Source organism: Callospermophilus lateralis, chromosome 13, assembly GCF_048772815.1.
Source record: "Callospermophilus lateralis isolate mCalLat2 chromosome 13, mCalLat2.hap1, whole genome shotgun sequence".
In the NCBI taxonomy this organism is placed as follows: domain Eukaryota; kingdom Metazoa; phylum Chordata; class Mammalia; order Rodentia; family Sciuridae; genus Callospermophilus; species Callospermophilus lateralis.
The window spans coordinates 44,336,770-44,344,644 of NC_135317.1; the positions used below are offsets into that span (position 1 = coordinate 44,336,770).

Consider the following 7,875-nt stretch of genomic DNA (forward strand, 5'->3'; position numbering starts at 1 on the left):
ATGTAGCTGTACAAACAAAGGGCAAACATAGGAGCTACACTGTGATAATTCAAAACAGTGTGTAACATTCAGTGCTAGTTAACATTTTCATCGCCTCAAACTTTTATCTCCTAAATTTTTTAGTGTGAATAGTGTTTATTTTTTTCTATATTTTATTGGTGCACTATAATTATGTATAATACTGGGATTAATTATATGCACACAGTATTACTATAATTTGACCAATATTATTCTGTGTTATTTCTCCTTTTCCTCACCTTCTACCTACCCCTGGTCCCTTTCCTCTACAGATCTCTCCTTGATTTTCTTGAGATGCTGCATGGGCACACACACAAACCACTTTCTTTTCCTTTTTTCTATAGCTTCCACCTATAAGTTAAAACATATTAGCCTTGACATTGTGAGTTTGGCTTATTTCACTTAACATAATGTTCTTAAGTTCTGTTCATTTTCCTGCAAGTGACATAATTTGATTCTTCTTCATATAAAATTCTATTGTGTACATATGTTCCACATTTTATTTATCCACTCATTCATTTATGGATACCTAGGCTGGTTTCATTGTTTGGCTACTGTGAATTGTGCTACTATAAACATTGGTATGTATCTATCAGTCAGAAAGGCAGCCATCAAGAATACAATCAATGATATACTGACTTTAATTCTTTAAGATAAATATCAAGGAGTGGTATAGTTAGGTCTTATGGTGATTTGGTCCCTAGTCTTTTGAGAAACTTCCATATAGATTTCCATATTGTTTGTACTAATTTATAATCATTAGTGTAAAAGCATTTCTTTTTATCCATATCCTCTCCAACGATTATTGATGGTATTCGTGATGCCTGCCATTCTAATTGAAGTGAGTTAAAATTCAGTGTAGTTTTGATTTGTATTTCCCTAATTGCTAAAGATGCTGAGCATTTCTTATGTATCTATATTTCATAAATTTTTATTTTCATTTATTTGGTCATTTGTATTTCTTCTTCTAAAAAATATTTGTTTAGTTCATTTGCCCATTTATTAATCAGGGTTTTTTTTTTTGGTCTTAAGTTTTTTGAGTGATTTATAGATTCTGGACATTAATCCTGTCACAAACATGGCTAGCAAATACTTTCTCCCATTCTGTAGGTCCTCTTTTCATATTTTTAATTGTTTCCTTTGCCAAGCAGAAGCTTTTTAATTTGATGTCATCCTTATTAATTCTTGACATTATTTTCTGAGCTTAGGGTTGTACTGGGGAAGTCATGGTCTGTGCTTATACGTTGGGGTGTTGACCCTAAGTTTTATTTTAGGAATTGCAAAGCTTCTAGTGTAATTCCTAGGTCTTTGATCCATTTTGAGTTGATTTTTGTGCAGGGTGAGAGAGAAGAATTTAGTCTTGCATGGATAACCAGTTTGCCCAGTACCATTTGTTTAAAAGGCTCTTTTCTACAAAATATGTTTTTGACACCTTTGTAAAGGATCAGATGACTATATCCATGTGGGCTTGTTTCTGTGTCTTCTATTTTGTACCATTGGTCTGTGTGTCTGTTTTTATGCCAGCACCATAAAGTTTATGTTTCTATAACTCTGTAACATAATTTGAAATCAGGTATTATAATGCCTCCAGCATTGCTTTGGGGGCTTACAATTACTTTGGCTATCCTGGGTCTTTTATTCTTCCAAATGAATTCTAGAACTGTTTTTTTCTAGTTATGAGAAGAATGTCATTAGTACTTTGATGAGGATTGCATTGAATCTAAAGAGTGCTTATGGTAGTATGGCCATTATAACAATGTTAAGTTCTGCCTATCCTTGAACATGGTAGGTCTTTCCATCTTATTTTGTCTTCTTTAATTTATTTCTTTCATGTTCTATAGTTTTTATTGTAAAGGTCTTTTACCTCCTTGGTTAGATTTATTCCGAAGTATTTTTTAAGGCTTTTGTAAAAGGAATTGTTTTCCTGATTTCTTTCTCAGAAGTTCATTATTGGTGTACAGCAAAGCTATTAACTTTTTATGTTGACTTTTTAAGGTGTTTGCCAAATTTGTTTATTAGTTCTAAGAGTTTTCTGGTGGAGCTTTATGGTTCTTATAAGTACATGATCATATAATCTGTAAGTAGTGATAATCTCATTTCTTCCTTTTTCTATTTGTTCTTTTTTAATTTCATTCTCTTAACTAATTTCCCTGGGTGAAATGTATAGTACTATATTGAATAGGAGTGGTGAGAGTGGACATTCTTGTCTTTTTCTGGATTTTAAAGAAAATGATTTCAGTTTTCTTTCTTTTTTTTTTTTCTGGTTTGCTTTAGTATATTGAACATCTTTCTAAAATAAACTATGAGAAAGCCATTCTAATTCAATGGAAGAGATGCTGAAAGATTCAAGATTAACATCCATTATTAGCAATGTAAAATGGAGGGAAAGATCCGCAAATTGGGCTCTTAGAATTCGGCCCCCATGGGAGATGAAAGGGTCAAGCTGAAAGCCATCAATGGGAAAGATGAAGAAAGATGGGCTCTCAGGGCAGGGGTTTCTGGCTAGAAGCTGTTCCTTGCTCACTGGGTCAATTTTTTTTCCCAGTCCCCTCAGGCTGATTCTCTAGGCTAAGATGGTGGAGATGGTGTTTGCTGTAGTCGAGAAAGAAAGTGGCGGGCTAAACCCAGGGGTAGTGCTGAAAAGCTTCCCGAGTCACGCTTGGCTCAGGCTTCTCCAGGGAAGATGGACAGAGGGAAAGGAGGTGCTGGCACCAAGTGAGGGCTTGGTGCAGGGCTCTGGAAAAGTTCCGGAGGAGCTGGAGGCCCAGATGGCAGGACACACCTGGATAGCAAGGAGAGAGAGTCTGCAATGCTCATACAGCAGTCCAAACCCTATCTTGCATAAGCAGATGGAGTCTTGACAAAGACTTGCCCTAACCTGTCTCCCATGTGGGATTGACCTAGCCCTATCAAGCCCTTGGTGGGCAGCCTGGGAGAGCGGGAATCAGGGTAGCCCCGTGTTGGACAGGACACCGTGGGAGACAGACCCCATGTGGTTTCTGGCTCATCTCCATCTCTCAAAGTTTTTGGACATGCACACAGCTGGAGGAGGTCTTCCTGGCGGAGAACTTTGGAAAGCTCCCTCTAGTGAGACTGGGCAGGGGTGGCTGGGTGGGGGTGCGCAGGCCTTGAGAAAGCAGCTGAGGAATGGAGGGATCTGGATTTCCAGAGACTTCAGAGATGATGCCTGGTCTGATAGGAACCGTGATTCAATGCTCTGACTTGGGGCTAATTTGCCGAATGAGGTAGTTCCATCCTGACTTCTCTGGGCAGGGTTGGTCAGGGAAGACAGAAAACAGGTCTTCCCAAGACCCACGGGGATGAAAAGTGGCCAAGAAAAGCCAGATTTGGGCTCCCAGAATGCAAATGAGAAAAATAGAGAGAGGGCCCTAAAGGATTCTAGGTGCAGGCTGAGCTGAGGATGCCTTCTATCCATGACTCTGATCCTGGCATTGGCTTGGAGGCAGAGACAGCCCTTCCCTGATCTTCCAAAGCCCCAGGAGATAAAGGGACCAGGTGAAGGATGGGCTTTGGGGCATCCAAGGGCACAAGTATGTGACGGCCACCCCTATGGAACTCAGCAGGGACCACAAAGTTCCAGCCTCAGTTTGTTCTCAGAGCAACAAGCACGGCATGGGGTTTGGGGGGCGGGGGGCTTCAGTCTTGGAGACAAGGGGGGGTTGCAGGTCTGTCTTCTTGGCCTGGGAATATTTGGGATTCCCCAGCTGAGCCATCCAGATCACCCTTCTGGAATTGCCAGCTCTCTCCTCTCTCCTCAGTGGACAGGAGAGTGGGTGGGAGGGCAGCTTCACCGAGCGGGAGCCACCACCCCCTCTCCACGGGACCCCCTGCCCCTCTCCTGGGCAGGACCCCTGGGGCCGCACAGGCGTGTCTAGATCTCCATGTGCATGGGACGAATGTTGCCCGTTTTGTGCTCTCTGACCCACAGCTCTCTGTCTTTGGCTGGGTCCACTTTTCGAAGCAGTTGGTCCACAGGCTCGACTGTGCTTTGGTTGAACATGTCTGTCTCATGCCGCAGCTGTGTGAACTGACACCGACGTTGCCGGATCATCTCCACCCTCTCCACCTCCAGCGGCTCCAGCTCCAAAGTGGTGGTCACCATCTCTTCAAACCACTTGGACTGCGCCTGGTTGTAGAGGTCCACACAACGCATGAGGTCATCACCAGCCTGCGTGGACTTTCTCCGTGCCTTCTTGATGTCCTCCTCTGTCTTATTGCTCAGCTTGATCTCCAGCTGCTGGGTCTTCATCTCCAGGCCTCTCTGCCGCTCTGTGAGGGCTTTTCAGGCCTTCTCCACCGACGCGTAGCGGCTGGCGAGCTGCTTGCAGAGGTCAGCGATATGGTGGTCACACTTTTTCATGTCTTTCTTGAAGTTCTCACGAAAGTTCATTAAGGGCTTCTCTACCTCGCTGTGAAGCTTGGCGGAGAACTTGAGATGAACCTCTGCTTCATCTGCCAGACTCTTCTTCACCTGGGCCCAGGCTTCTCCCAAGGAGCCTTCCTCCTGTGCAGCCAAGGAGTTCTGAGAGAGCTTCGCCAAGTTCTTTGCATATTCTTCTTCAATCTTTATCCTCTCTCGTACGAATTCAGACATTTCTTTCTGCATTTGTTTGCCCTTCAGTTGCTTTTGGAGCAGCAGTTCGAACCCAGCCACCGTGCCATTGCCTTGGGGATCCTTCTTATCAGCCCAGAAGTAGTCACAGTAGCTCCACTCGGTTGGCTTTAGCAGTTGCTGTTCAGGCATGGTGTCTGGGTGAGGGAATGTCACGCAATTTATCATCTTCTCTGTGGAGTCAACTTTATTTTCAAGATTAAGTATTTTGTCTTCATTGCCTGAGGTTCTATCTTCCAGATGGTCTTGTCTGTGGGTGATACGTTCCATTGAACTTTTAAGTTGGTTTAGTGATTCCTTCCCTTCAATGATTTCTTCTTTATTTCTTTTCAGGACCTCTAATATATCTTTACAGAAGTGATCTTTCATCTCCTGAAGCGATTCTGTTATTTTACTGCAAAACTCCTGTGCCTGCTCTCTTATATAATTCTTTAAGTCGTAGAACATTTTTACTAAATACATCCTGAACTCCTTCTCTGACATTTCTTCGATGGATTCTCTTATGGGAGCAGCTTGGTTTGTTTGGAGCACTTTATCCCCTTGTTTTTTCATTTTGTTTGTGCGTCTTCCCATCTAGCCAGGTGGTTCCGAGGCAGGATAGTTTCTACTCTGTTGATTTGAAGTGTCCCTGAAGGTTTCCAGAAACTCACAGATCCAGGCTGCGGTTTCTGCACTTCCCACTGGATTGCTAGGCTCAGGCGGATGCAGACCTAGCTGCAAACTCGCAGATCTAGGCTCCGGTTACTGCAGGCTCTGCCACACTGCAGGACCCCCAGTTTTCTTTATTAACTATGATATTGGCTATGAGTTTGTCATATATATCCTAATGATGTTGAGGTAAATTCCTTCTATCTCTAGGTTTTTCCATGTTCTTATCATGAATGGTTGCTGAATTTTGTTGAAAGTTTTCTTTGCATTGATTGACATGACTATGTGATTTTCATCCTTAATTCTATTTATGTGGTGATTTGCACTTATTGGCTTATATATGTTAAAAAATCCTTGCAATCTGGTATAAAACCAACTTTGTCATAATGTACCATCTTTTAATATTTTATTTAATATTATTTGCTAATATTTTATTAAGGATTTTTTCATCTAAGTTTGTCAGAGATATAGGTTCATATTTTTCTTTCCTTGATGTGTTCATATCTGGTTTTGATATGAGGGTGATATTGGCTTCATAAAATGAATTTGGAAGTATCTTATTTCTTTCTATCTCAAAATATTTGGAGAAGCATTGGAATTAATTCTTTAAGGGTCTTGTAGAATTCAACTGAGAATCAATATGGTCCTGGGTTTTTATTTTTTAGAGGGTTTTCTATTACTGCTCCTATCTTCTATTACTGATTACTAGTTTGTTAGTTTAGGTTTTAAATACCCTTGATTCAATTTTGGCAGGTCATATGTGTCAAGAAATGTATCTATTTCTCCTAGGTTTTCCAATTTACTGGAGTATAAGTTTTCAAAATAGTTCCAAATAATCCTCTGAATTTCTGTGATATCTATGGTAATTTCTTTTTCATCCCTATTTTTTTATTAATTTGGGTCTTTTCTCTTTTTCTTTTAGTTAGTTTGGCTAATGGCTTATCAGTCTTGTTTATCTTTTCAAAGAACCAACTCTTCATTTAATGGATCCTTTATATTGTATCTTCTCAAATATTAATTATTTTCTTCCTTCTACTTGTTTTAGAATTGGTTTGCTTTTTGGTTTTCCAGGGTCTTGAGATGTATCATTGGGTTGTTTATTTGGAAGATTTCTTATTTTCTTATATCAGCACTCATAACCATAAACTTTCTTCTTTGAACCACCTTCATAGTGTCCCAGAGATTCTGGTTTGTTGCATCACTGTTCTCTTTTGTTTCAAAACTTTTTAAATTTCTCCCTGATTTCTTCTAGCACCCATTCATTCATCATTGAAAACTGTATTAATCTCCAGAGTTTCTGTAGTTTGGAGTTTTGTTTTTGTTTTGGTATTGATTTCTAATTTCATTCAATTTATGATCAGATAAAATTCAAGGAATTCTATCAGTATTTTGCATTTCCTAGGAGTTACTGTGTGTTCTAAAATATATTTTATTTTGGAGAAGTGCCATGAACAGCTGAGAAGAAAGTGGATTAAACTGTTGTTGAATGAAATATTACATAAATGATTCTTAGGCCCATTAAATTTACAATATTTTTAGGCATAAAGAATCTTTAATGAGTTTATGTCTGCATGACCTATCTATTGGTGGAAGAGGCATTTCAAAATTACCCACTGTTATTGTACCAGGTTCTGAGTTTTTAGTTTTAGCAATGTCTCTTTTATATAATTAGGTGCGCCAATGTTTGGTCTTGCCAGCGACCTATGCTGACAAGATGGTTTCAAAAGAGCTGACTACAACATTAAGCTAAGAAAATGGCAAAAAAAAGCACAGGACACAGAAGTAATTTTCATGTCAAGAGCGAGACTGCTGTGACCTCAAAGGTCCTCTTCCACGCTGGAAGGTAAGAGCGCAAGTACACCAAGAATCCCTTTATTTATAGAGAAAAGACAACAAAGGATTTTCCATACAATATTCTAACCAAATAAGGCAAGGGATAAGGTTTCAAGGGGGGATGCCCAATCGTATTGGGTAACGCTCAAGTCCACAGCTGAAGCAAACTTTCTTGTGGGGGCGGGGGTGAAAGCCACTTGCTTCGCACAGTGCATGGTAAATGATGCTAAATGGATACTCGACTCACTTTACTCAAGGCTGAGAGGATTGCTTAGCTCATAGGCAGGCAGCCTTCCACAGTTTGGTACATAAATATTTATTACCATTACATCTTCTCATTGGACTGTTCCTTTTACCAACACAATGTGACCATCTTTTTCTGTTCTGATTAATTTTGACTTGAATTTTGCTTTGTTGGTTTGACAGTAACTACTTCTGCTTGTTTGGGGGTTTCATAAGCATGGTATATGAGTTTCTGCCCTCTCACTTTCAACCTGTGGCTATCTGCCTGAAAGGTGAATCTTGCCAAAAATTGGGTCTTATTTGTTAATATATTCTGTCAGCCTGTGTCCTTTAAATGGAGAGTTGAGACCATTTGCCCTTTATATTCAATGTTATTATAGAAAGATGTTTATTAACTTCAACCATATTGATTAATTTTGAATGTCTAATTTAGTCCTATTTCTCATTTGCTTAGCTACTTTTCAAGTGAGATTTGTCCATTTCTGAGCTCTGGAATTTTT

At 40.0% G+C, this 7,875-nt stretch overlaps 1 pseudogene; it reads right to left on the minus strand.

The window, feature by feature from the left end:
• Positions 1-3,910: 3,910 nt before the first annotated feature.
• On the minus strand, positions 3,911-5,224 carry LOC143412045 (growth arrest-specific protein 7 pseudogene; annotated as a pseudogene).
• Positions 5,225-7,875: the final 2,651 nt, after the last annotated feature.